The following is a 25,048-nucleotide window of genomic DNA, read 5'->3' as shown; positions in this document are numbered from 1 at the left end:
AGTGGCTTCGTGTGATATCCTGACCCTAGCAGGCTAGATCTGGGTCTTGGATGCCTTGAGCTTGTCTAAAATCGTCTGAATAGAGTTGGAAATAGAGGGACTTAGCAAGTCACTTGTGGGACTTGGCGAGTCAGGCCAGTTATTGCCCTAAAACCCTTCTGATAAGGGTATGAGTTGAGTTTGGTAAGGGACTCAGCGAGTCTGAGTCCATAATGGTCATGAAGTTCATCGTACTCGACGAGTTCAAGGAAGAACTTGGCGAGTCTAAGGCAAACTCCTTAGTTTATGAAGACGGACTCGACGAGTTGTTCATACAAATCGGTGAGTCACAGCCTGTGACAATTCGAAAGTTCTATCTCATGCATATTCAAATCAATCAAGGTCAAACTCGTTTTTGATATTTTCTAGCACTGTTTGGAGTCAAATAGAGTGATTAAAGCCTAGTATAAGTAGGGTAGGAGTCTTGGGATGAGTATTGTGGGTGTATCGCCTTGCTTTTGAGCCAATCACACCAACACAAGGTGTTTGCGGCCACACACCCATCCTAACCGCACACTCTCCCTATATATAGAACACTTAGCCATTTGGAACACTTTCTAGACTTCTACAAAGCTAGGACCCGAAATCCTCTCATGTATCATTCAAATCTCCTTGGTGATCTTCGTAAAAGGTAACATCTTCACCAAGAGCACCAAGAACACTAGGTGTGTGTTTTGACCATACACTCCCTAGTATGGCTATATACCCCTTATATACAATTGTATATGGTTGTAACACTTCAATATAAGTGTTTAATAGTCCCTAAGGTGGTCCCAATTCAATAATTAGTTGTTTTAAAACACTAATTATATTCATATATGTATCTTTATATGTTAAATAGGATCCACATGTGTGTACAAGTCTTCACTTGACACTTAGCATTCCCGCACAATCCGTTCATCCAAATCACTCACTACATGTGAGTTCATACCCCTTAATTAATCTTTTATATGTTTTTAAATGCTTTTATGATGGGGGGATACAAGTTGAACTGTTTACCAAACTGTTTTACTTCAAACTGTTTTACAAACTCTTTTACTTGTCAAATACTTTTACTTAAACTCTTATATATTGTCAAATGCCTGCCTATATATGTATAGTTATATAAGAAATGTTTAAAGGACTTAGGAAGGCTAGCTCGTTTTAATTCCTTTTCCTTGTATGGATGTGGCTTTAAGGCATCGGTTATCCGTCCGAAGGTAGTTTAAATATTAATTGTATATCCTGTATACATATATAGTCATAAAAGTTCTTTCATTCAGATCCATACCTTTGGGTAGCAAAGGTATTGAAACATGTTCATACATTGCTAGTAAACTACTATAGGAGTAGTTTAGGAAGATACTAATACTATTACTATAACAATGAAACTTACAATGAGTCAGTTCATACATTCGTAAATAGATATAGAGTGATGAGAAACAAACATAACACTATGATGAGAAACCACATATGATACTATAATGAGAAACAAACAATAGACACTATGATGAGAAAAAAACATACAGGCTAGACAGAGAAAGAACACACAATACAACTAGCACTTCCATATACATATACATATACATTACATACAGTTATGTGAGCCACTAAACGGGGCATGGCACTACCTGCCATGACCGTTTTTGTATCCAGAATCTCCTTAATTGGGGAGTGTATGAGTTTGCGTATAGATCTATACTGGATTGACTATCCTACACCTTGTTGCTCGCTACAGTGGGACTTGCAAGTCTACAGGTGCCAAATGTCATTTCCTACGACATCTTACATCATCGTTTTACAATTGAGTTGGTAGCAGGATACAGGCCGATCACATGGTACCTTAAATTAACAATTAGTTAAGGTAGTTAGTACAGTCATAGTTACTTAATACAACACTACAGTACTATAATATCTATCCCATTACATTCACTTCATGATTATTCACATGATGCATGGTAATGTAAAAACTATATTTTTGGTCAATGATAGTAGGATTTGGGAAAATACACACTCTTACAAGTAACACACACATAGATACTAGATGCCTTGGTAGAAGGCTACTTTTAATAGGAAACATAGGGTTTTCTAGGAGAGTTCAAACAAACACAAAACTTATACATTACAAAGCATCATACAAACATCTTACTAATGCTTTCATACAACCGCAAACACTAATATACTTATGATCTCACCAGCTTTAAAGCTGATAAACTCTTTCAAAATAACTTGTATTCTTAGGTCACCAGTAGACAGGTACAGGTGCTAGGTTTTGAGAAGTTGGAGCTCGTTCAAGACTCCTCTTTTATTTTTGATATATATTTTTGGTGTCTACATAACTTTACAGAACACACTTGTATGAATTATATTATTAATGCAATGGATGATGTTGTTGCTTGTTTACTACTGTGCATTGTTGAGATACTGCACATGACGTCCTCCACCCCGGAACGTTTCCGCCGTTCATTGGTTTTGGGGTGTGACACAGCCTAGACACATTCTTATGTGGATGATGAACTCGACGAGTTCAAGGTCGAACTCGGCGAGTCGGATGAAGATGGTCCCGGTTGTATGGTTGAAGGAGAACTCGTCGAGTTCTTGCTAGATTCGACGAGTGGAGTCGGGGTTGTATGGGGTTGGAGAAGTATGGACTCGACGAGTTGGTAGATCAAATCGGCGAGTCTTGTCTAGTGGAGGTTGAATTGGACCATTGATTTTGACCAATTTTGACATGGGTTAACTTTTGGGAATATTGTGGTCTAAATGCTATTTTGGGTATTGATAGTTCGGGAAGCCGAAGGGTCAGCGGTTCAGAAGTTATCGGCTAGCAGTCCGAAGTGTTCAACGAGTTTTCAGCAGTGCGAGGTGAGTCTCCACACTGTGTGTATGAGTCTACGGCCACAATGCTTGCCAATTATGATTATGTTCATGTTTATGTTTATGTATTGAAGGAAGACCCGGGGGGTTAGTCCTAGGCACTTATTGATATATGTTTTGGGTTATGACCTGATGCCAGGTGAGGCCCGAGGAATGATAGGATGCTAGAGGTCTTTGTGATTCTTGCATGGTTCGGTACGATAGGTTCTGGACCGAGGGTCCGATGTCGGGGTAAGCCCGAGGTATGTTACATAATACTAGGTCTCCGGACTGGGGGTCCGATGCCGGGTAGTCCCGAGGAAGATTCTTATGTTGTATGTTCGATTATACTTGTGTCTCTGTGATACTAGTATGTGCCTGGTAGGGAGGTGAGTGTGGGCGAGGTCCCGTATCTCATCACTAGCTGAGTATGGATGGGGTTCCTTATCTCGACAATAGTAGAGTAGGGGCGAGGCCTGTGACAGGAAGGATGTGAGTGTGGGTCGGGGCCCGTATCTCACTACTAGTAGGAGTATAGACGGGGTTCCACTACTCCAGTAGCAGACCAGGGGCGGGGCCCAAGTTAGGCGAATCCTTAGATTAGGGTACAGTTAGAGTATGTTTATGTATGTTATAGTATGCTATTCGATTGTATGTATGCATGTAGCGGGCAAGGCCCGAACAGGCGGGAACTAAGGGAGACAGATCTGTATACCGAGCGGGGTCGATGCCAGGTTGGACCTGATGCCAGGCGGGGCCTGATGTCGGACGGGGTCTGATGCCGGGTAAGGCCCAATGCAGCGGGCGGTGGCGCAGTATGTGGTTATGTGTTTCTGGTTATGCGTATATGGTATGCGGTTGGTTGGGGAACTCACTAAGCTCCGTGCTTACGGTTTTCAGTTTTGGTTTCAGGTACTTCTGGTAGCGGAGGGAAGGGTTCGGATGATCGGATGGCACACACCATGAAGTTTAGCCTGGGATGCTTACTCTGATAAAATGAACAAGTGTTTTGAAAAGATACTCTGATTTGTTATAAAACCCTTTTAGTATGATTGAAATGTTTTAATATTTATAGGTTAGTAATGTTTTTAAAAGAAATTTTCGGTCATGATTTTTGGAATGTTACACCATTACCAAAGATTCCCTATGGTTCTATTGCCAAAGGAAGGGGTATTGGTTGCGAAGCTGCCCTAACTACCTGAAAGATCTGAGAGAAGGTCAAGTCAAAAAGTTTGACTCTACTTCAGGTAAATCCACTATCTAACTCTGTTAAGTTCCTTATTCATAATTCTTAATACAAAATGTGACCTTGTTACATGTTGATGTTTGGCAAGATCAAGTAAAGGGAAGGAAACTTAAAGAAAGAGTATGCTGAATCTGATCGCGAAGATGGATTTCAATCGTATGGTTCGAAGACCGGATTCTTGAGCTACTACTTAGAGAGTTATGATAGATTGCTAGAAAATATATAATAGCATAGTTTTTCATTTAAAGTTGCATTGTAAGGAAAAAGTTTTTCCCCCATTTTTATAAATAAATAAAATTTTGTTTTATTTTATTATATCTCTTTGCAATGGCATTTATGAAAATTGATATTTGTATGTTTCTAGCGATATTGGAAATATGAATTTGATTGTTTCATTTGTGGAAGTGTCTAAATTTACCAAATAAGGAAAGATTCTCATCACCCAAGTTTTAGTTTGGATAGAAACATGGAATCGTGCAAGTCGTATGATGAATGAGAATTTCATCTTTGGAAAATTAAGACTAATTCCTTGTTCACATGTATATGCGAGTCAAGTCAAGGACAAAGGGATCGAGTACACATTCTTGTGCACTGGTCAAAGTTCACCACAAAAGATTGATAAGACTATTCGTCATGATTTACTAAAGTTTAGTCAATATGGTTATACTTACAAAGTTTAAGTATAATTCTGAAACATCGGAAAAGTTTGATGTATGGCAAAACGAATGAGAAGAATCAAATTTGCCAAAAAGATAAAAGTTTCTCAAATCTGAAAAGATGGGAGAGTACGTTAGTATCATGTTTTCTGAGCATCTTAATGATTAAGAAATCATATCACAATTAGTCCTCTAAGGACATCTTAGTGCATTCTTTTGACTTAGAAGAAGAATCTTGAATTGTTGAATTGGTTAAATAAAGAAGATGAGTCATACTTCGTTCCAAAACAAGTCTTAGAGTCATATTCCAATATTGTAACTTGAGTGACATATCTTAAATAAAGGTTTATAACACTTGTTAAATGTAAGAGTAAAATGTGTCCTATTCCCTGAACATTTGAAATTGGTATGTTGTGATGTTTTGGATAAAAGAGAGACCAACTTAGGCCAACTGTGTGAAGTGTTTGTCTTGATAAAGAATCCACACTATCCCTTGAATATTTGGCAAGGGCGTCTTATATGTCAAGAGGACAGTGGGAGTCTTAAAGATCTTGAAAGAGTTTCAAGAACTAATCAAGAATAAAACCTGTAGTTTATCACTAGCACACGACTTGAGGTTTATAACCTATCGTGTTGACATATTCCATTTATGTGCCCATTCTAGTTAAATTTAGCTTTGCATATGAGTTCTGATAGTTCTCAATTGGTTGCATAATAACTTGGAAGCAATGGCAGGCCCTTGGGCTTCCAGGTGGCAAGAAGTTAAGACTGCACAAGTTCAGTCCATATGAATTTGGATTTGTCACTAACTGTGTCTTGTGGTTATGGTGTTGACAAATTCACATGGATAGGAACATATACACCATATAAATCTAAGTTTCATAAGGTTTCTCTCTTACTTATGAAAATGATGGTGAGGAAACGCTTTCACTAAGTAGATTTTAAGTAGATAGCAATTGTGATATTTCCATTGTCAAAGTCGTTAGTCGAGTGTGTGTGGTTAACCGGCACACTAACATGGACTTGTGAGGAATGACAAAGGTCTAAACAATTGAGACTATGATTATGACATCCCTTTTCATAGTTTTGAAATTGTTTAGACACACATGTGTGATATCTAAGGAAAGGTGTATGATTCTGATAAAGTTTTATCAATGCATCTCGTATCAGAAATTTGAACTTTTGTAAGAAATTCAATAAAATATTGATTTCTAGAAGTCCAGCTGATTTCTGAGTACATGTTAAAGCTAGTGGGAGCATAAGTGTTATGCTAATAATCATCATGTTAGCGGGAGCATGATAATTATCATAAGTGTTGCAAGTTAGCAATGTTAATTATAGAAAACAAAAGTTTCAATTGGGGAAAAGTTGTTTTGCTAAAACTAAGGGAGAGGAAATTATACTTCATTTCAATTCTAAAAGGTTAGATTGAGATTTTAATAAAAATTAGTCAAGTATATATATGAATGTTATGTTAGAATGGTTCAACATAAGTTCATTTCAATTCTAAAAGCTTAGATTGAGATTTTAATCAAGTTTAATCAAGTATATATATGAATGTTATGTTGGAATGGTTCAACATAAGGAAATTCTATATATATGGGAGCATTATTTGCGTTCTATAATTCGATTATGATTACGACATCCCTTTCATAATCTGAATTATGAGAACATGACAAATAGAAATAGAAATATTATAGCAAAAGACTGGTCTAGTATCATGTATTTATGTGAGACATAATGAATCGTGTCCCATATGCTTCGGATATAGGGTCGATTGCATGTGCTATAATATTCATATGTTCTAAAATTTTCAAATACCTAGAGCATTAAAAGGGAAAAAGTATTAGAACTAGATATAAATAATTTGATTAAGCTATTGTCGAGGACAATCTAAGGTTTACCAAAGATTGGTTTCTCAGGGACAGTTGGAAGTATGGTGTAAATTTTTGGAAAGGACCATATTGACATATTCTGAAAAGAGGCAACTCTTGTTCAGAAGTGATAGTCAAAAAGAATATGGAAATTTTCTCATAGGTGGAAGTTATTCATTAAATATGTGTAAGATTAGGAAACTTAATGCTAGAAGGATGTTCAAAGCAATGTACATTGAATTTGAGACTTCATTTCCATGGAATGTTCTCCATTGGAAAACTCTGTAATAACTATTGACAAGTCTTTGTGACTTTGTGCATAATCATTACAAGAGGATCAGTGCATATAAGTATAAAATCTAACATATTTCGGTAAATGGCAGGAATTTGGAATTCTTGCATTTGCGGTAAGAATTTGGGACGGTGAAATGAGAATCATTGGAATTATGTTCAATCGATCTATTTCATAAAGTAAAGATCATAGACAAACTTAGTGTGCACACTTGGTGTATGGCATAACTAATGTTTGGATAAACATAGTGTGCAACTTGGTGTATGGCATGACTAGTGTTTAGAAAACATAGTGTACATGCTTGGAGCATGGGACAACTATTGTTTTAATTCAAGTATAAAGTTGATAATTTGAAACAGTATGCAATGAATAATGTGTAATCAATATGGTGATAAATAAAAGGTGTTCTATTTATATTCACAAGTTCTGAGACCATATTGGATTCGATTTGTAACGACCCAATTTTTACGTCCAAAAATTTCATTTTTCATTAAGTGATTTGCAAAACATTTGTAACAAAATATCATCCGATCATATCATTTAATAAAAATGTCTCGTATCTGAAAATCGAATTGTAAAACATAATAATGTCAGAGTACAAATCCTAGAATATCTCATATTCGGAAAACAAAGATCGTGTGTATGATGTACAAAACAAAGAATATCTCATAGCTGAAGAGGTACCTGAAACCAAAACTGTAAACTATAAGCACGAAGCTTAGTGAGTTCCACCATCGTACCACATACCATACAATCACATAGCATACATACTGCCAGGCAATTCTGGGGTGTCCGACCTACTCGGTACGGCCATTCTGGGGTGCCGACCTACCCATGCGGCCATTCTGGGGTGCCGTCCTGCCCATGTCAAGCCATTCTGGGGTGCTGACCTGCCCGTCGGTCCTAACAACCGACCCTCGGGGACTATTCCACCCCTACTCCTACTATCACATATATCATAACATAAACATATTATCAGACATATATGGGGTGTCCGAACTACCCTTCGGTCCTAACAACCAAACTTAGGGACTATTCCCCTCCTACTACCACTATCACATATAACATATCATGCCAGCATATAAATATAGCATCACATACTGTCAGACATATCTGGGGTGTCTGACCTACACTTCGGTCCTAACAACCGAACTCTACTACTATCACATATAACATATCATGCCAGCATATAACATATCAGGTAGTAGCAAACCTAGATGATATCACAAAGACAATCATCTAACATACGACTCCTACTGGTGGGCCGACATTGTGGTCGTAGACCCACCGCTACTAGAAGGTAACTCACCTCGAACAAGTAGTTGCTGATAATCCGTGTGGGAAGTCTCTGCCTGCTGCTGCTCCGGAAATCCTCCGGCTACAATCCCCACAAACACTTAGTCAGAAACAGACATCTACTCTTAGGGAAAAATGACCATTTTACCCCTGACCAAGTCAAAGTCAAAGTCAACTTCTAGTTGACCTGACTCGCTGAGTTGGCTCGCCAACTCGCCGAGTCCCTATCCTTCCATTAGACCCCGTACCCGTCTCTACTCGTCGAGTTAGGCGATGACTCAATGAGTTTTCCTTCTAAATGAACATCGACTAAATCCTCATCCGACTCGCCGAGTCGTATGAACAACTCGTTGAGTTCATCATCAACTGATACACAGGTCCTGTCCTTGACTCCCCGAGTTGTATCAACAACTCAGCGAGTTCGTCTTCATCCTTAAGAAGATTGCCTTGGACTCACCGAGTATGTTCATGCACTCGCTGAGTCCCATGAATTTCCAGAACAATGGCTTAGTCCAGAATGTTGGGTCACTCCCTGGGACCCCCTTAAAACCTTTCCACACTCAACTGGGTCCTTATGACCCTCAACTGATATGGGACAGAACCTTGGACTCGCCGAGTCCAAGAACGGACTCGTCGAGTTGGTCACATCAGTCACACCCCCAAACCAGAATGGCGGAAACATTCGGGGGTGGATGACTTCATGTAGTATCACAAAAATTGAATATTGTAAAGAAAGTAACACAACCATCGTATATATATATATATATATATATATATATATATATATATATATATATATATATATAATCAAAACGTATATTGTGACGTTATACATATTAGCAAAAGAATACTACAATATGATGATAAATGTTCAATAATAAAACATCCTTACTGTTCCTTCTCCAAAAGCTGGTGGTTACCTGTATTACTGATTCCCTGAGAAATACAAGTGGTTTTGAAAAAAGTGTCAACAATTAAGTTGGTGAGTTCATAAGTGTTTTGCATTGAAAAGTATGTCCTTTTTGGTAGTAAATCGATGGACGAGGTTTTCAGAAAATCCAATATTTACTATAAGTGGTTTGAAAAGTTCCAGAGTTGGAGTGCGTTAGTATGTTCCATACTTGAATAATAATGATAAACTTTGTGCTAAAAATAAAGTGGAACACTGAATGCATATATGAATCTCGTAAATCAAACTTGTTTTTATACTTTTATGTGAGTTTTATAACCATACTATTGACACTGACGGCCTCTAACAACATTCTTCAGGTGTTGTAGTATTATGACATTTGTCACCCCAGACCTGCCGGTCTAACTATAGCTAATAGTTTAGGTGCGGGGTTGTCAATCCCGTATAGATCTATACACAAGTATCACGCTCTCTCTCCAAGAGATTATGGTATATAATACAGGACTTGAAATGCATACATACGAGTACGTTGAAGTTTGAATATCTCACATTACTTGGTATAAACAGATTTACGATGATAAAGACTTTACTTCATTTGAAAGTATTTCATTTGTCAAGATGTATATGTAAAATGTATGAATAACTTGTTAACTATACTCATTATAGTTTCTCAAAAGTATGTTTCCATTTAGTAAGAATAACTTAGTGATATAATAGCCCTCTAAACATAAAGATGTTCGTATCAATACCCTATAAGATAGATATTATAATTATGTTTATAAAAACGATACTGTGACTTGTAATGTACTTGTATTCCCCCCTAAAACATGAAAAGAATTGAAAAGTAGGGGCATGAACTCACTTGTTTGGTTTGAAGAGAGAGAGAGAGAGGCTAGAGTTGAGCAGAACTTCGACCACGGAAAGTTGCGTCTTCGGGCTCTTCGGGGATCTCTGCAGTGTAGATCTTTCGTCGGGGGCTCGAGTGCGGAAACCAAGGTGATGGAATGGTCTCTAGAGTTTAGAAGTATGGGAGAATGACTGAGGAATTGAGAATGGTGTTCAAAAACTCGAAGCTCAACCTCTCTATTTATAGGCTGGACACTCCTCATACGCGGCGCGTACCTCCGAAGTACGCTGGGCGTACGCAGTACGCGGGGCGTAATCATGCGTCATGGCTTACGACTCGGGTCTAGCTAAGCGTAGAGGGGGCAGCCGATGGGACTCGACTCTGGGCCTAGTACGCGGGGCGTACTCCCATATTACGCGGGGCGTAATTCTGGCTTCTGTCTTCTAAATTCCGTAACTTTCACGTACGAGCTCCGTTTTTCGTGTTCTTTCTATCCACGCGTAGGTGAGATTATGCTCTACAACTTTCATTTAGACTCCGTCGGCTAGTTTTGAATTTATTTTTAATGATATAATTTTAATAGGCCGGGCCACCTAAAGTCCGTTAAAATTTCATAGTTTCTTTATTCGACGTTGGTTTCGTTTGTCTTTTTATCGTTTTATTACTATTGTGGAGATCTTCAACTTCCGTTTAGGTGGTGATAGATAATTAACACTCGATCTTCAATTCGAGTTTTTAGCCCTCTACTACTGTTACGAAACTTTGAAAATTCGTAACTTCATCATACGAGGTCCAAATTGGGTGATCTTTTTATGTATGTTTACAGTTTAGTGGACTCTACATCTTTTGTTTAGATACTTAAGGCAAAAATGCATTTTATTGAAATTTCACTTTTTACGTTAAATAGCGTTTTAACGGCGTGTCGTAAATATACGAGTGGTTATAATTTCTTCAATATAATCCGGTTTTGAACGTTCTTTATGTTTTTGGAAACCTTGACACGTTATCTAATATTTGATGCATCCCAACTTAGATATTTGAACACTTTATTTTCAAGGTTAATTTAGTTGGTTCCAAATAGTTTTTGTTATATTTGACATTTGAGCGTTACACTGCTTTGGAAAAATATAGGGTTGTCACAACATCCAATCACTGAATCTTCGATTTTTGACGTACAACCTTTGATAAAAAGATAGATCTATGCTTCTACAATCGATCTAGCACGTAAAGTTACAAATTTTATGTGCTTGCATGGAAATTTGAGCTTAAAAGGTCCTTAAACAAGCCCTCTCAAAGCATGGGCCCTTGTTTGAGAGCAAGAGTCACTCCTTTCTGCATTGTAACCCCTCTAAGGGCCTAGATCTGAAACATCAACTCCAACCATGCTTGCAATCATGTTTGGTGACCAAAATGGCTTAGAAAAGCCCTAAAACTTCACAAAATGGGATCGAGTAAATGAAAGAGCAAGGTACAAACTTTTTACCTTCAATGAGCTGAAAATGGTGCACAAACTCGGATCCCTTTAACCTCCTCTTGCTCCTTCAAGCTTTTCCTTCCCTCCTTGGATCAAAAAAGCACCAAAGTCACTCCAAATGCCTTAGATTGCTTCAATAACGGCTAGGGTTTGCTATGGGGGTCTTCTGGGAGCAAATGGGACGAAGGAGGCCAAGTTAAAGTGTTTAAATAGGGTGCAAACCCTCGGATTAGGGTTTTTGTCCAAACAGGGTCTATTTGCCGAGTCCATCGCTTAAGTCCCGTGTCCCTTATCGCTTCTACTCAGTGAGTTGGTCCTTCAACTCATTGAGTCCAAGGACAAAATGCAAAGTATTTATCAAAAGAATACGTACCAATAACCAGGTGCTACAAATATCCCTCACTTATTTTAGACTTCGTCTGCGAAGTCTGCTAATCCTAAAACAGCTCGGGGTAATGTTCCATCATCTCATCCACCGGTTCCCAAGTCCACTCTGACCCCTTCCGGTGCTGCCATTGCACCTTCACGAGTTCCACTCTTTTGTTCCTCAGATCCTTCAACTTTCGGTCAAGGATCGCTACAGGCCGCTCGATGTAATTCAGGCTGTCATCAACCTGAATGTCCTCCAAGGTGACCACTGCTGATTCGTCCACCAGGCACTTTCGTAGCTGAGAAACATGGAAATTGTTGTGTATTTGACTGAGTTCGGCTGGCAAATCCAGCCTATATGCCACCTTGCCTACCCGAGCTATAACCCTGAACGGTCCAATGTACTTGGGCCCCAACTTTCCCCGCTTCTTGAATCGGATAACGCCTTTCCATAGCGACACCTTCAGGAGAACCATATCCCTGACCTGGAACTCCAGGTCTGATCGGCGCTTATCGGCATAACTTTTCTGCCGACTCTGAGCAGTCTGAAGCCTGCTCCGGACCTGATGGATCTTCTCTGTCATCTTGAGCACTACCTCAGTGCTCCCCATTACCCTCTGTCCAACCTCGCCCTAACATATCGGGGTCCTGCACTTCCTCCCATATAGCATCGCGAAAGGAGGACGATCAATGCTCGCATCATAACTATTGTTATAGGAGAACTCTTCTAATGGAAGGTAGTTATCCCAACTTCCTCCGAAGTCTAATACGCATGCTCGCAGCATATCCTCCAGGGTCTGGTTGGTCCGCTCGCTCTGACCATCCGTCTGCGGGTGAAAGGCAGTGCTAAAATGCAGACAAGTACCCAACTCGTCATGAAACTTCCTCCAAAACCTGGAACTGAACCGCACATCCCTATTCGAGATTACAGAAACTGGCACACCGTGTTGCGTCACCACCTCCCGGATATAGACATCGGCAACTTCTCAGCCGAGATGCTCTCCTGAATCGGCATAAAATGGGCGCTCTTGGTCAATCGATCGACGATGACCCAGATCGAATCCACTCCCCGCGCGGTCCTAGGAAGCTTGGTGATAAAATCCATCGTGATGTCTTCCTATTTCCACAGTGGAATATCCAACGGCTGAATCTTGTCATGAGGTCTCTGATGCTCCGCATTGACCTTCCTGCAGGTCAAGCACTGCTCCACAAACCATACCACATCCCGCTTCATGCAGGACCACCAATAGTCCAGGAGAAGATCCCTATACATCTTCGTCGCCCCGGGATGAATGGAAAACTGAGATTTGTGTGCCTCCTCCAACAGAACCTGGCGCACAACCCCGTGGTATGGCACCCACACCCTACGGTGTAGTGTCAGTAATCCTCGGATGTCATAGTCGAAGGAGGAAACCTGCCCCACGATCCGATCGCTCTTCCGATGTTCCTCCTTCATGGCCTCCTGCTGGGCCTCCCGAATCTGCTCCAACAGTGGAGTTACCACTGTCATCCTCAGACAGATATCCCTGATTGGCGCTGCCTTGCGGCTAAGCGCGTCGGCCACCACATTGGCCTTACCCGGGTGATAAAGGATCTCGCAATCGTAATCCTTTACGACGTCCATCCACCGACACTGCCTAATGTTTAGATTCAATTAATCCATGAGGTACCTCAAACTCTTATGGTCTATGTAGATGGTACAGCGAACCCATAGAGGTAGTGACGCCAAATCTTGAGGGCGAATACAACAGCCCCTGATATGGGCATATTTAGTTATAAAATTCATGCATTATCTTAATACTTTATGTTGATTTTATCTCATTTAATGAACAAAAGGTGCTTAATTAGTTTATAATTTCAATTTTCAGCAACAATTACATGCTCGAAAAGAAAATGAAGCGGAACTAGCGATTAGAGGCTTGGATCTTGGATTTTGAAGAAAGAAGGATGTTGCTGGACAGCTTGACCCCTTGTCAGAGTTTTAGTCATATCTCATGAACCGTAACTCCGATTGACGAGATTCAAAATGTTCTGAAATGTAGACACAATTTCGGACGACTTTTGTGTTTTGAGAAAATGCTGATTCGAAACGTACTCGGCGAGTAGGGCCGATTACTCGGCGAGTTGTATCGAACTTTCGCGATTCTCGACGCGCTGACTTGCCGTATATGGGTTTTAAGTGATGTACTCGGCGAGTAGGTCACTGGACTCGCCGAGTAGCATCTGTTTTGTGAAAATCTATATAAAGGGACTTTCATATCGATACCATGACATGGAGAGAAACCCTTGGAGGCCAATTGTCGACTAAAGGTGCTGCTGGAGCGTGGGAAGCAAGGGAATCAACCCTACATTCAATTTTAAGGAGAATCAAGGCAAAATCAAGTTTAATCTTTACCTAATCTCTTGTTTGAACTATGTTTTTACCAATTGATTTCGTTTTTGTGCTTGTTTCTGCTGTAATCATGAGCTAAAAACTCATAACTTCTGTTTAGGTAGATGAATTTGTGAACATGGATTGATTATTTGATTAGGATTAATTTTAATTGGTGATTATGTTTTATTAAGCTTGTTAAAGAACCTTATGTGTTAACAATAACTATTCTTCTGTTAATAAATCAATAATTAAGTTGTATGAACATCTCTTAGTTGCTAATTTCATATGATTTACGTGATCACATAGTTGTATGTCTAGGAATAACGAATGTAAAACTAGAATTAACTTGAAGATAGGTAAGTTAATGTGTGAGCTTGTGTGATACACCATCAACAAGAGGTTAATTGAATCACCAATTTTATTAGCTAATTACAAGTCTTTCTAAACCCGAATCAACAAACTAGGAAATTCATTAATTTAGACAACTGGCCATTGCTTGAATTAATCTGTTTTCTAAGGATTAGCTATAGCGAATGTGAATCTAATCACTTTAGTCGGTAACCAATGAAGAATTAATCCGATATATTTACCATAAAATCATCCATGGGAACAAATGATTCGAACCTAAACAGAAGGCCTTTTTAATCATTGAATTTAGTTGATCTTTGTTTTCTTAGCTATTAGTTGCTTAGTTTGCGTGTTAGTAAAGTATTTAAGTTTCTAGTCTTGCAAAACTAGAGAAAACTTTTTTTTACTTGTTTTATTTAGATAATATTAGCATTTATTTTAATTGTTTACCGTTCCCTATGTTCGATACCCTACTTACCTGAACTAAACTGCTAATCGATAGGTACACTGCCTTTCGTGTGTTTGTCTTTGTGTTTAAGTTAGTAGGATTAAAACTAGTTGGTTTTACACACATCAAGTTTTTGGCGCCAGTGCCAGGGAACGGTTTAAATATTTAATTTCATTTGCTAATTGTTATCGTTTTTTATTTTATTGATTAATTTTTTTATATAGTTTAATTTTAATTTTAATTTTAATTTATTATGTATTTTCCAAATCTCGATGTTTTTGATGCTTTTCTTGAGGATGTAGTACAGGAAATTAAGCAAGAAGATGAGGAGTATGACTCAGATGAAGATTTGAAGAAATTTGGAAGGTGGTTAGATAACATCTTGCCCAACACAGAAGGGACATCTGAGTTACAAGATGAAGAATTTAATCCAGAAAGAGACTTGGAGGAGCTGGAAAGATTGCTAGCAGAGAGGTCAGATGAAGAACAAGAACAAGCTGAATTGCAGGAACCAAGCTGTGGTTTGACCATTACCACGACATGGCCCCTTGTATTTTCAGTTTGTGTTTCGAAGCATGGGGTGACGATTCCAACTTTGGAGAAAGTTCTGAGGCACGATCCGTTTTTGATTAGTATCCAACCGTTGTCAAGATTCTTGGGTTTTATGTATTCAAGCTTGTTTTGCCAATTTTAGAAGAAAAGAGCCAAATTTTACAAATTGGTCCAAAGAAAATATTCAATGCAACAGGTGGATTGGCATTGAGTATATTGGAAGTTTATTAAGTTGAGAGTCCAGCTCAAGACTCGCACAAAAAGAAGCGCTTGCGGGAGGCAACCCGTCATTAGAGTTTGCTTTTCTTTTTCTTTTAAACTTCTAGTATTTAGGGATAATATAGGAATTTTTATTTTGATGTTTGTTTTCCTTTTTTTTTACTTGTGTGTTGTGTTGATCTTTTCAGTTTGAAGCTTAGGATTGCATGTCAGGGTGTAGAGTCAAGGCTGACAAAGTGAGAAATCGAGTCTAGGCGAGAGAGGAAACGAAGTTTTGAGTCAAGCTATGAGTCCAATTGATAGAACGGTTATAGAGTGTTTATTCCCTGATGAAAAATGAGAGAAATTATTGGTTTATATAACCCCCATACATCAGCAACGGACTTGGGCAGAATAAAATTTTTGTCACACAGCGGTTTACTCGCCGAGTGCATCTTATGGACTCGTCGAGTCCATGTGAAAATTCACGATTCTTTTGCCATTTACGCTTCAACTCGGCGAGTCTAGATACTTACTCGACGAGTCGCTCATTCTTCTTACTTTTGAGCTGAAGATTTGATGACATTTGATATGGGCATTGGTTCTATTCTTTGAAGATCATTTTCCGAGCGTTTCCAAGAGTTTTCCCTTATATTTGGAGCTTTTATAAAGACTGTACCACACAAGATTTTGACACCTAAGACATGGATGAGTTGTTCCCATGTCTAAAGTCAATTGAAGTTGGAGCTTCACATGAAGAAGATTAACCTTGCAACTACTATCCCAGGGGAGTTTGTTCCAATTCTTTCTTTATTTTATTGTTCTTTATCATGCATAATATGCAATGGGGACATTGCATAAATTAAGTGTGGGGTAGGGGGTTGGTTAAATTAGTTAAAATTTTAGTTAAAATTCGAAAATGTTGAAATTTTAGTTAAATTTTGAAAAATTTGAAATTTTTGCATTAAAATTGCTAGGGTTAATTTAGAAATTTTTGGTAAAGCAATTAGGGTTCATGCTAGTATTATGTTGATGATTGCATGAAAACCCAAATGTTTAGTTGAGCCTAAACACGTTCTAGTGCATTTGTGGCTTCCATGATGTTTTTGTCACATGATGTTAGTCGAGCCTAAACACGTTATAATGCATTTGTGGCTTCCCTTATTCTAGTGAAATCATGGGACAAAAACACGACCTCACTTAGTTTGAAGGATGCAATATGTTTAGCATCGTGTACCAGAAATGTATCTAGGAAAATTATTATCGTTAACCAATAAAGGTTGAAGTTGAGCGCCCCTGCTTAAGCATGTAGGGTTTTGAGTGGAAAAAGTGAGTTACATGTAAAATAAAAAATAAATAAATATAAAAAAAGAGAGAATTACAAGAAAAAGTTTGAAGAATTTTTGGAGCATCAAAGTTAAAGTATGAAGTTCAAAGATCAAAAATTCTGAAGAAATTCAAAAGTTGAAGATACCCAAAAATTAAAGATCAAATGTCAAAAAAGTGAAGAATTCCAAAGAGCTCCAATGTGGTATCATAAATTGTAATTGTCTAGATTATGTATGCTTGGGTTGCTCAACCAAAAATACCTTGAGGTTAAGAGGTTTTCTGAGGATGGATTCGGAGGGATGCATAAAATGAGCATTGTTTGGAAAAAGTGGGCGAATGTTTATGAGGATTGTGAGTATTTGGAGTATGGGAGGTTATTAGGAAAATTTTAGACACAAATGCATGCGTTGCGGTCTTGGCATAATGGATGGGTTCGATTGGGATTGTCTTATGTAATATTAGTGTACTAAAATTCAGTTTTGCTTAGGGGCAAGCAAAAGTCAAGTGTGGGGTATTTTGATATGGGCATATTTAGTTATAAAATTCATGCATTATCTTATTACTTTATGTTGATTTTATCTCATTTAATGAACAAAAGGTGCTTACTTAGTTTATAATTTCAATTTTCAGCAACAAATTACATGCTCGAAAGGAAAATGAAGCGGAACTAGCGATTGGAGGCTTGGATCTTGGATTTTGAAGAAAGAAGGATGTTGCTGGACAGCTTGACCCCTTGTCAGTGTTTTGGCCATATCTCATGAATCGTAACTCCGATTGACAAGATTCAAAATGTTCTGAAAAGTAGACACAATTTCGAACGACTTTCGTGTTTTGAGAAAATGCTGATTTGAAACGTACTCAGCGAGTAGGGCCGATTACTCGGCGAGTTGTATCGAACTTTCGCGATTCTCGACGCGCTGACTTGCCGTATATGGGTTTTAAGTGATGTACTCGGCGAGTAGGTCACTGGACTCGCCGAGTAGCATCTGTTTTGTGAAAATCTATATAAAGGGACTTTCAGATCGATACCATGACATGGAGAGAAACCCTTGGAGGCCAATTGTCGACTAAAGGTGCTGCTGGAGCGTGGGAAGCAAGGGAATTAACCCTACATTCAATTTTAAGGAGAATCAAGGCAAAATCAAGTTTACTCTTTACCTAATCTCTTGTTTGAACTATGTTTTTACCAATTGATTTCGTTTTTGTGCTTGTTTCTGCTGTAATCATGAGCTAAAAACTCATAACTTCTGTTTAGGTAGATGAATTTGTGAACATGGATTGATTATTTGATTAGGATTAATTTTAATTGGTGATTATCTTTTATTAAGCTTGTTAAAGAACCTTATGTGTTAACAATAACTATTCTTCTATTAATAAATCAGTAATTAAGTTGTATGAACATCTCTTAGTTGCTAATTTCATATGATTTACGTGATCACATAGTTGTATGTCTAGGAATAACGAATGTAAAACTAGAATTAACTTGAAGATAGGTAAGTTAATGTGTGAGCTTGTGTGATACACCATCAACAAGAGGTTAATTGAATCACCAATTTTATTAGCTAATTACATGTCTTTCTAAACCCGAATCAACAAACTAGGAAATTCATTAATTTAGACAACTGGCCATTACTTGAATTAATCTGTTTTCTAAGGATTAGCTATAGCGAATGTGAATCTAATTACTTTAGTCGGTAACCAATGAAGGATTAATCCGATATATTTACCATAAAATCATCCATGGGAACAAATGATTCGAACCTAAACAGATGGCCTTTTTAATCATTGAATTTAGTTCATCTTTGTTTTCTTAGCTATTAGTTGCTTAGTTTGCTTGTTAGTAAAGTATTTAAGTTTCTAGTCTTCCAAAACTAGAGAAAACTTTTTTTTACTTGTTTTATTTAGATAATATTAACATTTATTTTAATTGTTTACCGTTCCCTGTGTTCGATACCCTACTTACCTGAACTAAACTGCTAATCGATAGGTACACTGCCTTTCGTGTGTTTGTCTTTGTGTTTAAGTTAGTAGGATTAAAACTAGTTGGTTTTACACACATCAGCCCCCAACTCCAAATCATGCGTCGGGTAGTTCGCCTCGTGAGGCTTCAGCTGCCTCGACGCGTAGGCGATGACATGCCCTCTCTGAATCAAAACTGCACCCAAACCTGAGATGGACACATCGTAATACACAACTAAATTCTCCATGCCCTCTGGCAGGGCTATGATTGGCGCCTCGCACAATCTCTGTCTCAGTGTCTCGAACGCGGCCTGCTGCTTAGGCCCCCAACGAAAGACCACGGTCTTCCTTGTTAGCCTGGTCAGAGGTACGACTATCTTGGAGAAATCCTGGATGAATCTCCGATAGTAGCCAGCTAATCCTAGGAAACTCTGAATCTCAGATGGAGACTTCGGAACCTCCCATCTCATCATGGCCTCCATTTTGGCCGGGTCCACTGAAATCCCGTTTTGGTTGACGAGATGCCCAAGGAACTGCACCTCGCGCAACCAGAACTCACACTTGGAGAACTTACCATACAAGTTCTCCCTCCTCAAAGTCTCTAGAACCTTTCGTAGATGCTCCTCGTGCTCCACCTGCGTCTTGGAGTAAACCAAGATATCATCAATAAACACTATCATAGACCGGTCTAACATCGGTCTACACACGCGGTTCATGAGGTCCATGAACAGGCAGGAGCATTGGTGAGCCCGAAGGGCATCACCACAAACTCGTAGTGGCCATAGCGCGTCCAAAAAGGAGTCTTCTGTACATCCTCCTCTCTGGCCCTCATCTGATGATATCCTGAACGTAAATCAGTCTTGGAGAACCAAGATTCTCCCTGCAGCTGGTCAAAGAGGTCATCAATCCTCGAGAGTGGGTAACGGTTCTTCACCGTTACCTGGTTTAGCTCCCGGTAATCTATACACAACCGATGCGACCCATCCTTCTTTCTCACAAACGGAATCAGGGCTCCCCAGGGAGAGCTAATCGGTCTAATGAATCCCTTGTCTAACAGCTCATGCAGCTGTGTAGACAACTCCTGCATCTCAGGAGGAGCCAACCGATACAGTGCCTTGGCTATCGGAGCCGCACCAGGGACTAGGTCGATCTTGAACTCCACCTGCCTCTCTGGAGGTATCCCTGGCAACTCCTCGGGGAATACATCCGTAAACTCTCGCACCACAGGCACATCATCCATTGTCGCCTTACCTGCCTCCCGGGTATCCATAGCATAAGCGACATATCCTACGCAACCCTGCTGAAGGTAATGCCTAGCTCCCGCTGCTGAACATACTGTTGGTCTTTGCTGTGGCCTCTCGCACTGAACTACCAACTCTCCCCCACTTGGGGTCCTGATCCGAACCAGCTGCTGTGCGCAATCTATCACTGCCCCATTGGGGCTCAACCAATCCATGCCTATAATCACCTTGTTCCCTCTCAACGGAATAGGAACCAGGTCCACCAGATAATGCTCCTCGAATAATCTCAGCACACAGTCTCGGAATACCGTCGATGCTCGCACCGATCAGTCATCAGCAATCTCTACCTCTAAAGGGCAATCCAACATGCCCGAAGACTTAGGAAACTTCTTGCTAAGCGCAAGAGAGACAAATGATCGGGTAGCCTCTGAATCAAATAGTACTTGAACTGGGATACCGTTCACATGGAACGATCCTAAACAGAGCACATACATAACATATCAAAATCACAGCAGCATATCATAACAACATAAATAAGAAGTCATACCCGTCACCACATCGGGTGCAGCGCGTGCCTCCTTGGTAGTCAACTGGAATGCCAGGCTCCTCACCGTGTGGGGAGTCTCTGCCGGCTGCTGCTCCAGAAATCCTCCGGCTACAATCCCCACGAACACATAGTCAGAAACTGACATATACTCTTAGGGTAAAATGACCATTTTGCCCCTGACCAAGTCAAAGTCAAAGTCAACTTCTAGTTGACCTGACACGCCGTGTTGGCTCGCCAACTTCCTGAGTCCCTATCCTTCCATTAGACCTCATACCTGTCTCTACTCGTCGTTAGGCAATGACTCGACAAGTTTTCCTTCTAAATGAACATCGACTGAATCCTCATCCGACTCGCCGAGTTGTATGAAAAACTCGTCAAGTTCATCATCAACTGATACACAGGTCTTGTCCTTGACTCGCCGAGTTGTATGAACAACTCGTCGAGTTCATCTTCATCCTTAAGAAGATTGCCTTGGACTCGCCAAGTCTGTTCATGCACTCGTCGAGTCCTATGAATTTCCAGAACAATGGCTTAGTCCAGAACGTTGGGTCACTCCCTAGGACCCCCTTAAAACCTTTCCACACACAACTGGGTCCTTATGACCCTCAACTGATATGGGACAAAACCTTGGACTCACCGAGTCCAAGAACGGACTCGTCGAGTTGGTAACATCCGCTCACTGAATCTTCGATTTTTGACGTACAACCTTTGAGCAAAAGATAGATATATGCTTCTACAATCGATCTAGCACGTAAAGTTACAACCTTTACGTGCTTGCATGGGACTTTGAGCTTAAAAGGTCCTTAAACAAGCCCTCTCAAAGCATGGGGCCTTCTTTGAGTGCAAGAGCCACTCCATTCTGCCTTGTAACCCCTCTAATGGCCTAGATCCGAAACATCAACTCCAAACCATGCTTGCAATCATGGTTGGTGACCAAAATGGCTTAGAAAATCCCTAAAACTTCAAAAAATGGGATCTAGCAAATGAAAGAGCTAGGTACAGACTTTTTACCTTCAATGAGCTGAAAATGGTGCACAAACTCGGATCCCATTAACCTCCTCTTGTTCCTTCAAGCTTTTCCTTCCCTCCTTGGATCAAAAAAGCACCAAAGTCACTCTAAATGCCTTAGATTGCTTCAACAACGGCTAGGGTTTGCTATAGGGGTCTTCTTGGAGCAAATGGGACGAAGGAGGCCGAGTTAAAGTGTTTAAATAGGGTGCAAACCCTCATATTAGGGTTTTTGTCCAAACAGGGTCTACTTGCCGAGTCCGGGACCTGAGTCACCGAGTCCATCACTTAAGTCTCGTGTCCCTTCTCACTTCTACTCGGAGAGTTGAACCTTCAACTCGCCGAGTACAAGGCCAAAATGCAAAGTATTTATCAAAAGAATACGTACGAAGAACCAGGTGCTACACGATTATTCTTCTGTTTCACTTTGCATGTTTTGACTTCCAGAATAACTTGGTCGTTCTTCCTGAATGACGAAGTTATTCAAACCATCCACAGTCGATAATACGTTGGAAGCAGGTATTAAGGCAACTGTCATGAAGCTGGTTTGTAGATATCCAAGGTATTGGACATAGCAAGATTTGCTACAACATTCATGAGTGCTCATAAGTTCTGAGTTTTGGATTAAACCCATGCTCATTTGACTCACTTCATGAATATTATCACGAGTGATCATGAGACAATAATATCTTATATTCATAGAACCTAGAGATATGAGTTGTTGCCTATGAGGTGGTTATACATTGATTGTACAAAAACACATTGGTACCTCGATGTTATAAAACGTACCTTTGTGTATGATTCAACAAGTAGTAGAACAAGCAAATGAGTCGAATTTTATCCATTCCTTTTACCCTTAAAGGGATAAAAGCGATATATGTAGGCCCCTCGATGATTTAGTGATGACACCCCGAAGTGCTTGGCCAAGCCCGGACTGATTTGATTTGTTTAATTAGTCGGTCATCATAAATCGGAAATCGGGAAACAATAAATGGACAGAGAGAATGATTATAATCCATGTTTCAGTCCATATAATATCTAGAATGGAGTAATATATGATCCCTTATCTAATGGACGCGTCATTGATTTGTTTAGAGTACGACAACAACTTTAAGAGCTACGAATCGGGTTTTGGAGTCATATGCAATAATAGTTTCTGACTTATCCAAGTGGGAGACTATTGGATTATATGTCTAAGCCTATAACTATTGTTCGTATGTATTCGGACCGACTTAGCATGGTCCATTTGGGTTGCACTTCACGAGAACAATTTATATGGATAGTCTTTTGAGAATAGTATGTTTATGATTTATATTAATATATTATAAGTTCTAATATATTAATATGGAATCATATTATTTAATTAGTATTGATCAAGAATTAATTTATAATTAATTTGGTGATCAAAAGGAACTAATTAAATATGGACTCTTATATATAGTATGGGCCAAGTTCATCTAGGTTGGGCTAAGTTTGCATGGATAGTCCATGGAGTTTTTAACCCATGGATCCTATGGAAATGAGAGGTCATGGGTATTAGGGTTTACATGGATGAATCCCTAATCCTCCATACTATATAAAGAGGTCTTTGGCACATGAAATGGCACTAGTGTGTGTGGATACAAGAGTAGGCCAATTTCTAGTGTGCTTACCATTCTCTCAAGTTTTTCCAAGGTGTTTTGATGATTTGTGATTCCACTTGACGTTTCCACACTATTGGGGCTAAGCTCTTAAAGTTCAAGACTTCAAGCTTCATTAAAAGGTATGTCATCTAACTAGGATTTTGTAGTATAGTTGGTTCATATTATGCTAGTTAGGATGAAACCTTGGAATATTGAATATTTTCATGTATAATAGAGAAAACATAGATCTAAGGTTTATAGGGTTTCATGTACACCATAGGAGTGTTAGAATGCTCAAAACCCTTCAGAATCGATATTCATAAGAAAGATATCAGATCAGCTATCTATTCTATACTTATTTGTATCATTACCTATTATACAATAGATTACATAGAATAAACTACATTCATGCTAACGTTGATAGACTTTATACATTGGCGCTGATGGTGATATAAAAGCTAACGTTAACATATAGCGTGTAAAGTGTTTGACTCATGAGATCATAAGATGTAACCTGACAATCTCCCTATATCTAATGATGTCAAAACTAAAATTCAATGAATCCATCAACTCGTGCACCCACCTGAGAGTAAGATTAAGATTTTAAGTTCTTTAGCTTTAACAAATGCTCCCCCTAAGACGGTGAATGACTTCCCATTTTTGATTACCTAGTAGTTAAGTCAGCAAGTCGGTATATATGAATCGTAGCAGACAGAAGGATAAATGACGAACTGAGAATGTTGATGTCATTTTGATCCCCTCTTAGATTTTTCCTTTTTTTAGACCAAAGACATTTAATAGTTTCTTCATCTTTACAAAGATTCTCCTCCTTTTTTACATCATCAGTAAAACAAAGCATCAAAGTTTCAGCATGTAGTCTAGTAAGATTGTGATGTCTCCTGACAGTGTTGGTTTAAACTACCATTCATTTACATAGTATTTGGAGATCTTATCAATGTATTGTTTCATACGCTGACTCATTAATCACTTTTATTATAATTAAAAAGGAAAGAGTGGGTAGATGAGTGGAATATATCACGAACAATGATATACCCATCGACACAGATTTTTCGAATTCTCATCAGTGTCTGGTATCATATGCTGAATCTTGAAATTCTAATGAAGAATATACGGAGAGAATAGATTGATGCATGTTATAAGATGTGGTGTTTTAGCTTAACCATCAACATAGATTTTTCAAGCCCTGATCAGCGTATGGTACAATACGATGAATCATAAAGCTTTAAAGAAGAATTTAAGGACAAGAATGGATTGTTTCAGTCACGCTGAGGTGGAATCAGCGTGAATCATTAATCAAGTATAACTCATCAGCAAGAAATGGTTATAATCCTTGCATCAAAAAGTTTAGTTGCAGTCTAGAATCAAATATTCACTATCAATTTATAATGGTACCATGTTATACCTCAGTCTAGGAGGCCAGGGACATGAAAAACCCTTTATCATTTAAGGATCAGACAAGTATTTCTTACACTGATGATTGTGTAGTCAATGTAAGCCATTAGGCTATGCTCAATGTTTCAGGAAAACACGAGACTTGATGCATACGGCAAGGATGCTGACAGG

Source organism: Lactuca serriola, chromosome 2 (genome assembly GCF_051521515.1).
Source record: "Lactuca serriola cultivar US96UC23 chromosome 2, Lser_US96UC23_V15, whole genome shotgun sequence".
Lineage (NCBI taxonomy): Eukaryota > Viridiplantae > Streptophyta > Magnoliopsida > Asterales > Asteraceae > Lactuca > Lactuca serriola.
This window is presented reverse-complemented; position numbering follows the sequence as displayed.